Below are 15,137 nucleotides of genomic sequence, written 5' to 3' on the forward strand. Positions count from 1 at the left end.
CTCACGTCTTGCAAGAACAAACTATAAATGTAAATGAGGTGGAAACAGTAACTGAAGCGAAGCGTCTCAGTTTTGTTTAGCCGTGTGTTACGTCGTATTGTTGGGAAGCTACTAACACAAACGCCGACAATTGCTTTTAATTGCCTTGCATTGCATTAACAGCCATAAAAATATTTGTAGTTGGTTCTAGCAATGAGCAGGTTTGGCGGTCCTTAGACCATAGAGAAGCCTGTGTGCATTTAAAAAATAAAGGCAGCCAAAAAACGCCACCATAACCAACAGTGTTTCAAGTCTTTCAACGACAGCAATCAGTTGGTACACAAGCGCCATCTAACGCAGAAACAGGAAAACATCCGATGGCGTTCCCTGTAGCGCGTTATACGAATCGTGCCGTAAGTGAGAATCCAGGACAATTGCACGTGATTCGCTGCAGTAACTGCGACCGAGCTCCGCGGTCAGGTATTGTATAATAAACAGGCTGTACTCAAGCTGCAAAACATAATCAACTAATACATTAGGCCCCTGTTCATGCTGTGAGAAAAACAAATGTGATTGTGTTACTCGAAGATAAAATATAAAAGCTAATGAGTAAACGTACAAATTTATCCTCGCGTTGACGTCATGAACCAATGATGGCGCATGGCCACTCTAAGTCGCCTGAGGTTCAGCTGCCTTAGATTCGTATTGCAATCTTAACTGATTAGTTCATAGAGGGTGCTGGCGCCTTGACTCGCGTCGGCTACTCCTTCTGTCATGACAAAGGAACTTAAAAGCATAAAAAGTTTGACAAGATAGGAAAGCGAAAGAGACAGTGAAAAACATTTGGTTATTTTCGCACGCATGTAAATAGAGACAAGGAAGGAACTGATGCAGTTCCCTAAAAAAACATAAAGTACGCAAAAGAGCATGCAAACCCCTGTACAAGCCTTGCACATATGAACACAACAAAACACACATAAGCAACAGATAAAGTCAATCGTGACGCATTTCTCATGTATAATCCACATTGTTGAAGAAAAAAAAAATACGATATCGCATGGCACCACGAATAATTGTTACGTGTACTTTAAAACTTGTATGTTCCACAAAAATTTTGCCGGAAGCGTTCTGCTCCTGGAGCTGCAGTGTCGACCATGTATATAAATGACAACATTAAAAGAACTATCATGTCTACACGCATTATTCCAAAAACATGTTCAGAAGAACTGAATGCCAGCTGCAGTGCTTAATACCGAGTCCAAGGTAGGATGTAACTGTTCGAAATTGTTAGAATGACTAATCTTTGCGCCTAAATTATTTTCTGTATTTGTATGAAAGGTGCTTTTTTGTTCTTTTTTTCTTGGTGTGAATTGCCCTTTCCTTTTGAAATATACTGTGTACCCTGAAAATAAAATGGCTAAGTAAATAAATAAATAAAAAAAAACTGAACGGAGAATTCATCTTAGGCGCTGCGACTATGCGCTGTGATACTGGCTGGCCATGCAGGTTTTGTTCCGCTAACTTTGTCACTGTTAAGCGCGCTAGGCATTACTAATGCTCGCTAATAATGAATTAAACAAAAAAAACATGACTGATCCTTCCGTCATAGGAATCGGCATAACACGAAATCGAAACGTGTCTTCACAGAAGTAGTGCTTATTGCGTAGTGATATACGAGAACTCGTAAAATGTATATTGCTGTTTGGCAGCTAAAGCACCGTTTGACGTGGATGCTCCCACGTTGACGCCTAGTGACATATCTCCATGGCGACGACTACCGCCCATGATCATGATTTAACCGCTGTAGTAGCTGAAGTTTTAACATATACCTGAACATAGCGTATCGTGAATCCCGCGCAACGATGACATCAACAAGCACATAATAAACACTGGTACTCGATATGCACTGCTTCAAAGCGTCGTCATTTAAGGAGCGAAACGGCACGCTGTGCGCTCCCCAGTAAAACCCCTGTCACACGGCCACCACCGAACTCCGTTAGAGGGTAAACTACGCCTGTGCTCGCGCATACACTACCACACTGCGCTTCAGCAAGGCGGGCGGCAGAGGTTCGTAGCTTGAGCCGCGAACGCGCGCCACCGTTCCACGTTCCGCTGGCCTCTGTATCGCTCCACCAAGGCACGACATTCGCGTCTAGACATCGTTGCCTTTCTGCAGCGCTTACTGCAGCAGTTATATTAAGTCGGTGCTATCGCACTCGAAAAGTCGGCGGCGAAACACCGTCGGTGCATGTAGAAGCCACACTACCCCGACAACGTGCCGTAACACGCTAACACGAAGCGAAAGGCACAGAACTTAACTGCGTCTAGGGCGACTCCCCGATGCAAGCGCGGCCAGTGCTTTTTGCCGGTATCGAGACGCTTTAACCATGGCCTCCGAGATTGCGCGCCTGCGCGCAATCTTGGAGGCTATGCTTTAATTGCGTCATCGCCGAATTGGTCTCTATCGGCGCTAGTAAGTGAGTAAGTGTGATGCCGCATTACTTCACTGCACCGCTCAAAGACGGCGGCACCATCCCGCCCTGTCTAGCCCCGCCAACAGAGAACACCATGAGACAGTGAATGTGTCAGAATGAATGAATGAATGAATGAATGAATGAATGAACAACTTTATTTGCCCCTGGTTAACGGAAAGAGGGCAATGGGAGAGAGGGTAGGGGGATGAACTACTTGAAGTAGGCCTCCTCTACCCTCTCAGCCCACTCCAGGATGGCCTTATAAGGCGCGTTTGGGGAGTGTCGTACATGTGCCTCGTTAGTTTAGTCGGCAGAGCGCCGGGCGCTTATAGTCAGGCGCCAAGAAGTCGTAGATTCGATTCCCGGCGCGGCAACTTTTCTTAGTTTTTTCTCTCTCATACTTCCGCGTCCATTTTATTAACGTCATATCCTGGACGGAAATACGTCACTAAAGTCTCGGTGACCCCCGGCATAAAACACGTCGTGCTAAAGAATGGAATATTAGACATATATACGCTGGCTGTTGCGGCATATACAGGAACCTTGCGACCGGATGATTGCGTTACGGCACTTCTATTTAGTCCCCGCGTCAAAAATCTGGGATAAAGAAGCAGGGCGCACCCAAGCATGGCCATCCCACTGCACATGAGCCATGTGAGCAACCCAGGCTGAGGACACACCTGCGTCGTTACGAACGTCTTGCAGTAGGGACACGACACCGACACCGGGTGAGGGCCCCAGCTGCTGAACACCGTGACGATGGATACTGCATGCGCCGAGACGTACATGGATGTTCACACGAAAAAAAGACAACACCAGGCGTAGATGACGAGTAGCCCGCTAAAGGCTTACACAATAATAAACGCACTTGGCCTCGCGTGAAGACGTATGGAGTGTGTGTACGATAAAGGAATATGCGCAGCAACATGAGTGTACCCAACGATGCGGACCGGACAAGGATAGGAAGGATCCTACTATCAACATTTAAGGAAGTTCTCTTCTCGTGCAAGTCTCTGAGGCTTGAGGGTCATTCCACGCCAAACGTCCCAGCCATTTAGGCAAACAACTCAAAAGTACTCGAAAAAAAAAAATCCTGCTCATTTGTTGCATTGGAAACAGTGAATGGCTAGAATATTTCGTAGAGCAAACATTTTTGTTACGCGGGAGCCTTCCAAATTTTACAGAATATTGTCTGAGTGTTGTTTCTCAGAAAAATTATTTGGAGAGTATCATTTCTTGTTTCAATGCCAAATTTCATTTATTCATTAAGGAAAGGCATTCGTATAAGTTGTTCGAAGCTCCGTAATAGCACTGCAATTTTTCAGCCTTATACACCTCCATAAAATTTGCAAAAATGTTCCACGTTCGCATTTTTTCCCTTATAATACTGCGCTATGTATGAACACCTGTGTAATGAATACTTACTCGGCAGGAGGTATATTTCGCGTTAAAAATATTTTGAGACCACTGACGTTGGGATTTTAGGAGAAAAAATCACAAATGTGAGAAAGCCATCATATTGGTCCACATTGAGACGCAGTTTACACCACGTGGTGCTCCAACTAAAAGCCAGCTTTATATCTCAATCGAAAGGAAATCAATAGTCCTTCTTATGTGATAAGTTTTATCATTACAATTTTTGTTTTAACGAAGCAAATAATTTTTGAGTTTCCCCATTGACGGCTATCTTCCCATTTGGTCATACGGCAGCTTCCTCGTTGAATCAGAGGTTGGGTCTGAGCTAAATGGTACAGTGACATTATGAAACCTTCGTGCGCTTAAAGGTTTCATAATGTCCTCGTTGAAGTTTCGCATAGCCATCAATGGATAAATTCAAAAATTATTTTCTTCCCTAAAACAAAAACTGTAATCATGAAACTTGCCATATAAGAATAACTATTTATTTCCTTTAGATTGAGGTATAAAGATATTTTTAATTGGATTACCACGTGGTGTAAATTGCGCCTCCATGTGGACCAAAATGACGATTTTCTCAAATTCTAGATTTTTTTCGCCTAAAATTTATAAAAAATCAGTGGCCTGGAAATATTTTTAACGCAAGATATACCTTCTGTAGAGTAAGTATTCAATACTCAGGTATTCACAAATAGCGCAGTATTAATACGAAAAAAAATTCAAGCATGAAACGTTTTGGTAAAATTTCTGGAGGCGTATGAGACTGAAAAATTGCAGTAATATTACTGAGCTTCCAACACCTTAGACAAACACATTTGCTTAATATCTAGACCAAATTTCGTATAACAAAATAAATGATACCCTCAGAATAATTTTTCTGGCAAACAACACTCAGACGACATTCTGCGGAATTCGAAAGGCTCCCAAGTGAACAAAATTTTTTTGCTCTCCGAAATATTCTAGCAATTCACTGCTTTCTATGCAAGAAATGAGCTGCATTTTTTTCAAGTACATTTGAAGTGGTCGCCAATATGTCTGGGACGTTTGGCGTGGAATGACCCTTTACTCAATATGATACCAGTAGACAGTGATTTAATAACTTGTTTTCGGGCGAGCTGTAGATGTGGTCAAGAAAGTGATTTACTACCCGGAATGCGTATGACACAAGTTAGGGCGTCATGGCTTTTAATGAGGGATGGTATTGGATTATTTTACTCTGTATTTAATACGCCATATGTCCAAGCACTGCAAGTATACATGAATTGGATACGTTTAAATGACATTGGCAAGTGGTCGGTCCCGATCATAGAACATTTGACATACGCAAACTTATGCGTATGCGTTCGCTGGAATATATGCAAAAATCAATCAATCAATCAATCAATCAATCAATCAATCAATCAATCAATCAATCAATCAATCAATCAATCAATCAATCAATCAATCAATCAATCAATCAATCAATCAATCAATCAATCAATCTTTTTATTTCGGTCATTAGAGAAGCTTAGATTACTCCCCCCGAATGCGTGTTGAACCAAATGCTCGAAAGGCCTCCCGGCCCCATACATGGCGGCACCGAGTAGAACAGCCGTAATAAGAAGAAACGGAAAAATGAAAATAAACGCGAATAGGTGTCTCTTACCTGGCCCCGGTTGGCCAAACACCATGACGGGGTTACCAACGCATGTGGTTAGTGGCACAGCGGGTGTATAGGTGTAGCCTTCGTCTGTTGAAGAACAGTAAGGAGTTGTAGCCATGCAATGCACGAATTAAATATGCGAAGAGAGAGAAAGGGAGAGAGAGAGAGAGCCTTTATTTAGTCGGGTGATTTTGTACGGCCAGGCTACATTGCCCTATAAATGGCCAGCATGTCACGCCTACAGGGAACCAGCGCTGGAGTTTCCGCGGTGCGGGCAGTGCCGCCCTGGCGGTCAAAGCGCGCATACTCCAGCCGCTCCCCCGGACGATAGTGGCGACTGGTTGAGGCGATGCGGGCGCGTGTCGCCGAAACAAAACTAAAGGATGTTGGCGGTACTGTTGCGCATTCAAATGCCACAATACGTAGAAATGAGGGAGGACGTATCCGTCTATGCTTTTCCTTCTAAAACATGTGTATAGGAACGGATGCGCCATTTCATCCCGGCAGTCAGGCGAGCACAGTATGTTCTGCTCTTGCTCTCCTGTCTAGTGGCGTCGGGCTAGTTTATAAACCGAACTGCGCGTGTCTGCTAGATTTATTCGATAGTGAGGGCCACCAGTGGAAATAGGGGCCTACGAGCAGAATTTAATCCGTGTTTTGTCGTAAATAGAACATACATATTATGCAGCATGCGGCATATGTAACAATCTTTGCATCTGACCACCACCAAGCTCCTTCTGATGTCACCGCGTGCAGTGAATATGATAGGATAGGAGGTAGTCTACATTATTTGCAAACAGTTAAGCAGAAGGAAAGCTGTCTGTCTACGAGATGCGTACGGGGGCACGTTCGCCGACGCCGCGGAACTGTTATGAGAAATACGCACACGATGGATGCCTCCGTTGAACTTCACTTGGGCTACAGACAGAGTTGTCACGAACAGAGCAGCGGACTACTCGAAGCTTAGCTTTCTGGAGTCAGCCGATGCGGTAAAGCTTGTTTGTGCATTGGCTGCCGCGGCGAAGTGACATCGCAATTTATGCCTCGCTAGAAAAGGGTCAGATGTCTTGGATTTTTACTCGCCGTTTAATTCGCTTAACGTACTGTGTTAGTTTTTTCGCTCGCTTGTGTCTGCTTAGAATAAATGTGTTTGATCAACATCGACAATTGCTGGCGTTTTACGTGCCAAACAGGGTACGATTATGAGGCACGCCCTAGTGTGGGAATCAGGATTAATTTTGACCGCTTCGGGTTGTTTAATGTGCACATGAATCTCAGTACGCGGGTGTTCATTTTATTTCAACGCCATCGAAATGTGGCCACCGTGGCCGGGAATCTATCCCGCGCCCTCGAGCATAACAGCGCGACACCATACATGCTATGCTAGCACGGTGGTTTGCTTGGTCAACGTCCGCGTGCATACATACAAAAAACATTGACGCAGCTGTCTCTTGCCTCTTACATTTTTTTTACTGCAGTAGCGGGCAGCTGGTATCGACGTAGCCCGTACTTATCAATGGAGGCTTGTTAGCCTGCACTAGCTTGACACAAATTCCAGTACACAACCACAAAATGGTGACGACGGAGTCGTCCTATGGAGTCGCCACCACGGCACAGCACTGTCTTTTCGACGCCGTATGCACAGACGTAGCCTGCTTTGCAGGGCTTCTCTCCGTTTTCCAGTGCTTTCCTGAGAAATTAGCCTTCAGACAAAGTTTTTTTTTTTTTAAACCATAGAGCAGTATTACTGGAGCAATGGCTGCTCGAGCTGTTCGCGCCAAAATAAAGCACGGGAACGGCGCACGCGCGTGCGCTCACCGCGGTACAGTGCGGCCGGTCGTCTGAGCGCGAGCGGCATGGCCTCCGAGATTAGCCGGCGGCGCGGAGGCCAAGCGAGCGGCTGAGTTATGTCGCGACTCCCCGCCAGGCGCCATTTTTCGGCGCGCCACCTATCCAGCGCTGGTCTCCCACTGGCGACCTCATACGCACGCTTGAGAATCCAGGGCCGAATTCAGAAAACTTCCTTTTAGATGCGAAGGATCTTATGGCGGAGTTCAAACCGGTGGTGGTCGTGGTGGTGTGCGGCGTGACCACCCTTACTGCGCATGCGCGAACCCTCCTCACACACCTCCTCTCCCACTTACCCCTCTCCACTTCCCCTCCCCCTCCCCTTCTCCCACTTTTCCCTCTCCACTTGCCCTCCTCCTCTCCCCTCCCCCTCTCCACTTCCCTTCTTAAACGCGGGCTGGACATGCCGAAACGCTGCTTCGCATCGCCTCATGATCCCCTTTAGCGGAGATGGTGTGATTTTCGTAAGTGCGTTTTCCCATTTGTCAGCCGCTTTCGCTAATAATATGTCCTGCATCGTAGATTTGTGAAACGTTCTCTTACGAATATTTTCTGCGTAAGACGTTTTTGTGAATATGGGCCCCAGAATCGAACGATGAAAGCGCGCGCTTCGAACGAACTCATTTTCAGAATGTAGTTTCCGAGAGGCACATCGTACTCGCGGAGGAGCTTCTTATATGCCAGCTCGAAAGAAACGAGAAGTAGAGTACACGGCTGTGTAAAGGAACACAACTTCATACGCTTCTATAGTTACCCATTTTTTGAGCGAGCGAGGCTGACCTTGAACACCTTCACATAAGCACTCGCATTTTTTTGGGCAATTATACAGATTAAAGAGGAAAAATTGTGTGTTCAAATATCTTCCCCCGGAATTAAAGCATTTCTTTATGACTACAATACTCCAGCATGCCTCTTGTTAGTAGAAGCACACAGTCAGAATTACTGTAAATTTGTTGAGAGTTGGGTGACATTTTGTTTGCGGAGAGCGCAGATGATGAAATCTTATTTTGTGCTTAACGCCACACTGAGGAAAATGGCTTTACCATGTGCCACAGCGTTAGAAGCCATCACGCGTAACCTTGCAGGCAAGTTCATTGGCCACTAATATTGCTGGGGTACGGCACATTTGTGCAAAGTATTCTCGTTAAATCAGTATTTCAGGTAAAATCTTTGTTCGGGCTAGAACTTCTATGTGAATTATAAATATGAGCTGCAGGAACTGACAGTAACGATGTTAGTGTGTGTTCCTGCAGCGAAGACGCACTGATTCAAATTTCTGACTATTGAGTAACGGCGCAAGTAACGTGCGTTACTTTTTTATGTAACGGCAATGGTAACGCGTTACCTTTTTTTGGAGGTAACGTAGGGCGGTAACGCGTTCTTTTTTGTTAACGTAACGGGTAAAGTATTTAGTTACTTTTTTTCGGTAACGCCTACAACACTGCTTAGAAGCGAGAAAAGAGAAGGGAGCTGCGCGAAACTGAGCTGCGCAGTTCTGTTAGCTATTGTCTGTTCCCCTTCAAAGGTTTGCGAGCCACTATTCCAGAAAAAAATCACAGCTCTAATGCATTTGCCTAAGACGACTCGAAGGCAAAACCCATCTTCTTTTCTTCTGAGTCGATTGCGTTGATACGCCTCCCACCCCTTCCTTAATAAAAGAAAAGCTTTCTGCTCATCACGTGGTTTTGCAGTGACTCCGGAATTGGCGCGCCTTTGTATGTGATGGCGTCATCATATGACGTCACTTCACGTGACCAGAAATTTTTGAGACATGTGACGTCATGGTGACGTCATAGGGTGACGCCGTCGCATGACACCGTCGCTTGGGCAAAGGTGCAAGGCTATCAACTACAACTACACTCTCAGAACAAAGGGCATCGGGGCACTCCCTTTGTGAGAGTTTTGGCTTGTCCCGCTGGGCACTCCCTTTTCCGGGGTGAAACAACTCCCTCTAGACAGGGAGTGATTCAACGCCTCCTCATGGAGTACAGTACTCCGTCTGCGATAGAGTGAAAGCACTCCTCCCAGGGAGTAAAGCTATCACGTTGAAACAGCCTTGAAATAAAATTAATCGAGCACAGAAAATGGCACATTCATACGCGCACACATTTACGCAACCAAAACACGTAGAGCGCTCGCAACCGAAACGCATACATTAGAGGATTTTAGTCTGTCCGGCACACCGGTATACGCAAAATGCTTTGCACCAGAATACCGGGTGTGAACTGCGCATACGCACGCCCGGTAAACATGGCCGCACCGCCGAAAGCGATTGCCGCCCACCTCGAATCTATCAAGTGGCCGTCGCGCGCGCTGTCGCTCGTTATCTCCGAACTGATGCTTTTATTTGCTTTAGGTTCACGTCCTTAAGCTTCGACAGCAAGGTATTCGTGTCGATTCGGCACCGTTTTCGAGAGCCATACTCAAATAATCAACTTAGCGAGTGACAATCCCGGAATCTCGAAGGTCATACATTATGTGTCGGTTAGTTGTTTTTATCCTCCATAGCTGGCGACACTTGACGTGGCGGCAGCTACGGCACACAAAGCGGCTGCGAAAAAGAAAAATTTCGGCACTCGAACAGCGTTTCACGGAATAATTTCTGTAATGCTTATCTCTAGGGGTAATTAGAAAATGGACATCAATGTAAACACGCACATATGACAACACATACAAATCGCACACGACACAGGAATCGAACTCACGACCACAAGCACCGAAAGCAGACACTCTAACCACTATGCCACAGAGCCACCGCATGCTTCGTTGATTTTTCGCGGCCTTATATATTTACATAGTGGTTTGCAACGAGAGGGCGGAGCTTGCTACTTCTTTTTTTGCATCATCGGCGTGTGTTTGCGCGTGGATTAGGCTAGTAAATAGTTAGCGCGGCGCCATGAACTCACGAAGGCCACCGTTAGCACCTTCAGCTCCGACTTCTGTTCGTCGTTTGTCGTGCCGCAAGAGAAATGATAAACGTGTGTTTTTTGTGTGTTCACCATACATCGTGGATGTCTCGCTCGCCCAAAAATTTGCTCATACCGGCGTGAAAAGTACCTTTAGATAGCGAAACTCATGTATGTGTATTCTACGAGCGTGTGCTGTTGGAGCAGTTTTGGTTATTTTTGCCGCGAGCTGCAAGTGTCGGCAGTGCGTTCTCAGCTGTTCGAAGACCATCATATGTCGCATATTTTTGTTACATACGTCGATGTCAGAGTTCCAAGGGTATTTTAGCGTGCACCTATACAAGCATGTGCATTTATTGCGCGTGTAGGTGCTGTTGCGATCTGCACGCAGGGTCAGCGGCACCTCTGAGCAGTTAGACGAATATTTGCGTGATGAGCACTTACGCGCGCTGAAGCACGACATACAGTGCTTCTGAATTAGTCATAGTCAGTATTTAATTGCTTTTATACTCGGAGACTAGCTACGTTTTACGAACTAACCTTTACTCTTCCGTATCACGCCACCGTTAAAATGTATGTCGAAGGCGTCCACCAAGGTTAAGCACGATGTCCATTAATTCGCGAGTGACATGTCTCCCTTAAAATAGAAAAGATAATACTGTTGCGCCTCTGTATTGCGAACGTCCGCGTGTAGTTGGCACTACTCCTGAAGAGATTGTGCAGTACTACCTATTTAAAAAAAGGCATTATTGTATGCCTCAGTGAAACAGCTGTTCTTTAGAAAATAAGGTGTCATTTTAATTAGGATATTTTTGACACGGCAGGACACAACTTGACTTTTTCGTGATTCAGGATTACACATAGCACGAACATGAGTGCAGCAGATAAATAAAAACTGAAAAAAGTGGGTGCCATGTGCACTCCTACTACCTCGTGTACCTGTAGTTGATTCCAAATCTACAAATTATGCTACCATTGATAAATGATCAACCCATCAATGTTCGATCACAGTTATCTGTTTCCGTTTACTGCCTGTCGCTTATTTGCACGATGTTTTGCAAGAATCATCGGTTAAACCCATCTGGTAACGCAAGCATTATCTGTAGCATGCAGTGGTTCTCAAGAAGGGGGGGGGGGGGTCAGCGAAGCCATTTCTGCGGGTCCGCGAAACGCATCTTCGAACAAAAAAGAAAATACGCCTTTTTTGAAGAAACAATATGTCCAATGACAGCGGCCCCCACTTTTTTTTGTTTTGCTTCACCGCATAACGGTTATGCATTGCGGCGGAGCTGACTTATGCTTTCCATGAGATGGCTGTAAAGCTTTTACTGCAATTTTCTACCACATGTGCTTTTCCAGGCTTGCATATTTGAAGAGAAAGCGTAGCGAGAAACAGCTGAAACGTGGCGGCAGATCGCACAACTTAGTGACAAGCTGTTGAGATTGAATTGGCGTGGCACTTCAGTTTGATCATTCTTTGCCACGGAGAAACGCAAGGCACCCATTTCACGCTGCATGTTGTGCTAATTTATAAGCCCTCACCCCCCCTCCTTACTTCTCACTGCAAGGGGTCTCTCATCACTTCCACCAGTCCACAAGGGGTCTCCAAAACATCCATGGCTGAGAACCACGACCTATATATCACAGCCTGAACAATTTCTTTTTTTGAATGCATTACAAATTCTTAAAACTTCAAATGATACAATAAATGCTGGTTGTAGCACTTTATTAGAATCAAAACAATAACATTCACAATGTCAATGTAAATTATACATTTTCATCTACCACAGAACCTATGCTCATTATTGAACAGATGAAACAACATACACAATGCAACCTGAGCACTAATTCACAGCAGTAAAACATTATGAAAGTATAGTTCGAAAATTCATCACAAAGCAAGACACATACACTTCGAAATGCCAGTATGCAAGTACAATCCAAAGAGATGGCATGCACAGTAGTGGCGTAGCCAGAGGGGCACACCGGCCTCCCTCGCCCCCCCCCCCCCTCGAAAATTTTTTTTTGCTATGGCATATAGAGCCCAAAATGACAACTGAACACATCTGCCTGCCCGGCTCCCACTTCAAATCAAGGAGACGACCCCATCCCCCCTCGAAAAAAATTTCTGCCTATGCCCCTGATGCACAGAGAACTTGGTGTCTGCTTACACATGAAGGCAACTCGATAAGTAATAAAGGCTCGCAACACTTAGGCATGGTGGTGTACCATTTTTCTTATATATTGCATTAGTTTGCCCTCAGGCATGAAAACATGTTACGCATGATTGTGCAGTTCAATGTTTTCTATAAAGGCCTGTGGTGTCGACCATAGATCCATCTGCCAAGGTTTGTAAACACAGTCGCCTTTATTCACATATTTTTAAGAAATAATGTAAATTTATAAAGTTAAGCTTGGGAACATGGCATTATTTCGCAACCCTATTCACCCGTATTATTATCCATAAATAGTAGACCAATGGTTACAATATTTACATGCCAGCTAGTGCCATGAAATGCGACCGGAAAATTGGTTACTCCTCACCTTCAACAGCTCAATTTATGGCTCATACAGAAGTGCCACATTGAAAATGAATCCGCATACCGTGACAGGAAAGTTACCTCGGAGTTAGGCAATAACATGCTTTGAATTAAAAATTGCCCATCAATACTGGTGGTGGCTTGGCACATTAGAGCCAAGGACTGGACATGCCATGAGGTTGAATAAAAATTGAACAGGGAATAAATAACGGCTGTAAAACAGTCAAGAACCATGCTTAGTAAATTAAATGAGTTTACATTCAGCATCTTTTCAAGCCATGTAAAATTTTCAAATGCACACTGTTATTGGAAAGTTTGGACTCAGCACCGTGCATAACACAGTGCAGCAGTCCAAGTGCTGACAATTCTAAATACTGAGAGATGTACAAGGTCATCAGTATAGTATACTGTAAGGCACAGGAGTGTTCACAGAAGAGACCGTCTTGTAGACAAACAGGTGGGCCAGAACTGTTGCTGCTTTGCCAAAAGTGTTCAGTCTTCCTGAAAAAGATATCAAGCAAAGAAGTCCATTAAGCTTTCTGCATCCATACAAAATACCCACTTGTCTTCTCTTACTGCAGACTTTTCCGAAAAAACAGAAAAATACAAAATTAAGAAGCTGCCAAGTATTTTCTTGTGAGATATGCAATGAGTGTGCAGCACACTTTCATTCTTGTAATATCTAGAAAGACGCAGCACTATAATACAGAAGGACGAGGCTCAATTGCTTGTCCATGTTTTGCTGCCATGTTTTTATACACCTAGCAAAAGAACAAGGTACAATAGCTAGTGTGCAGTGTTGCTTGTTGTTTTGTGGAGGCAACTCCTATTACAAAAATAATTCATTTATCCTCAAAACTTAGTGCAAGCTCTCCCAAATAAATTATTTAAAATCCTAGGCTAGACGGGACAAAATATAGATATATAGTACTTATGAGGCATGCCACAGTGGACAGCCTCGATTTTTTAATTTACATTTAAATAGAAAACTCTGTTTATGCCAAAGCAACATCTAGATGTTGTCCTTCTCACAGCACTTCGGACTAAACCAACTGTGCATATAGCACCTGCCTGTAAGCACTGCACCATCCTGCTTCTGCCAACTATGAAATGCGTGCATACTGAAAATTTTATATGCTACTTACTGCTTGCTGTTACCTTAAATCTCCCCCAGCCAACACAAACTAGACAAGCAATTCATATAACTATCAAGTGGAAATGAATGTAAAAATTTTCCTAACAGTGATAACTTAAATCACAAGGCGCATGCAGCCCATCCTATGTTAGTCCTGTTGTGACTCACAACAGGACTAACATTTGTGTCACAAATTGTGAACGGTTTTGCAACTACCGAACACAAAAATAAAGTTACACACCATAATAACAATGTTGCTAGTGAGCTTCAATGTATATCGATGTATATGCCACTTCATTGTTAAGGTAATGCATCACAATACTGACCGTTTGAAGCAAAACGGGAATGTGAACTAGTTGGCGGGTAATAGGTGAGGTTCAAGTTTAGGCAATAAAGCTTTCAGTTGTGAGCAAGCGCTCTTGATGTGCACTTTCTGTCCTTGTCTTCTTAGCACTGCCGTTATATAAGTACTGACCATTTCGCCAGGAACACTATGAAGCCCTCACAATACAGTCAATATCATGCTACAGGTGTCTATTATCGAGGCACTCTACTGTAAATTCAATATAGTGTTATAGGCGTGACAGAGTGCAGGTGCAGATTCTGCATACTGTATCGGATGACTGAGATAAGAGCTACCATGACATTGGACTCGAAATAGTGATACTCCCAATGTTTCCAATGTATCAATGACTTGCTTCATTAAACACAGGTATGCATTGCACAATTCAGAAATGGATTCTATTTGATCACTCTCTCCTAACGAGATTACTGCTACCAACCCAGGTTCTGTGAAGCATCCAGATGAGCTTCAAGAGTTCTTATCAAGCTGCTGGTGTCCACAGCTGCATAGCGTTGCATGTTCCATCTTGAGCACCATCTGCAAAGAAAAAAAAATGTACAGATTTTTTGCAGTGACTCACTATTTCATGCTGCACTAAACAGCTGTAAAGCACACCAATACCTCATTCAGATAACCGGCATAAATTCAGTTAGACGTCCATGCATGTAACAATCTTTTAACTCTAAATTTATTATCCTAATGCACTCGAACACCAAGAACTAATTCAGTACATAATACAAAACTGGCAGTGTAGATAAAGCGTTTTTTTTTTAATCTCAGGGAAAACAGATTCCAGAGCTTTTTCATTGCTGCTCCCGTTTGATGTTAGCATTGAAAGTGCTGCTGTGCTTCTT

General features: G+C 44.2%; 1 protein-coding gene across 6 annotated transcripts in view; it reads left to right on the forward strand.

The window, feature by feature from the left end:
• The window catches only part of LOC119386962 (L-sorbose 1-dehydrogenase), a 531,651-nt gene that overhangs the window by 335,330 nt on the left and 181,184 nt on the right, over positions 1–15,137 (forward strand). The window lies entirely within an intron of this gene.

This window comes from Rhipicephalus sanguineus, chromosome 3, assembly GCF_013339695.2.
Source record: "Rhipicephalus sanguineus isolate Rsan-2018 chromosome 3, BIME_Rsan_1.4, whole genome shotgun sequence".
Classification (NCBI taxonomy): domain Eukaryota; kingdom Metazoa; phylum Arthropoda; class Arachnida; order Ixodida; family Ixodidae; genus Rhipicephalus; species Rhipicephalus sanguineus.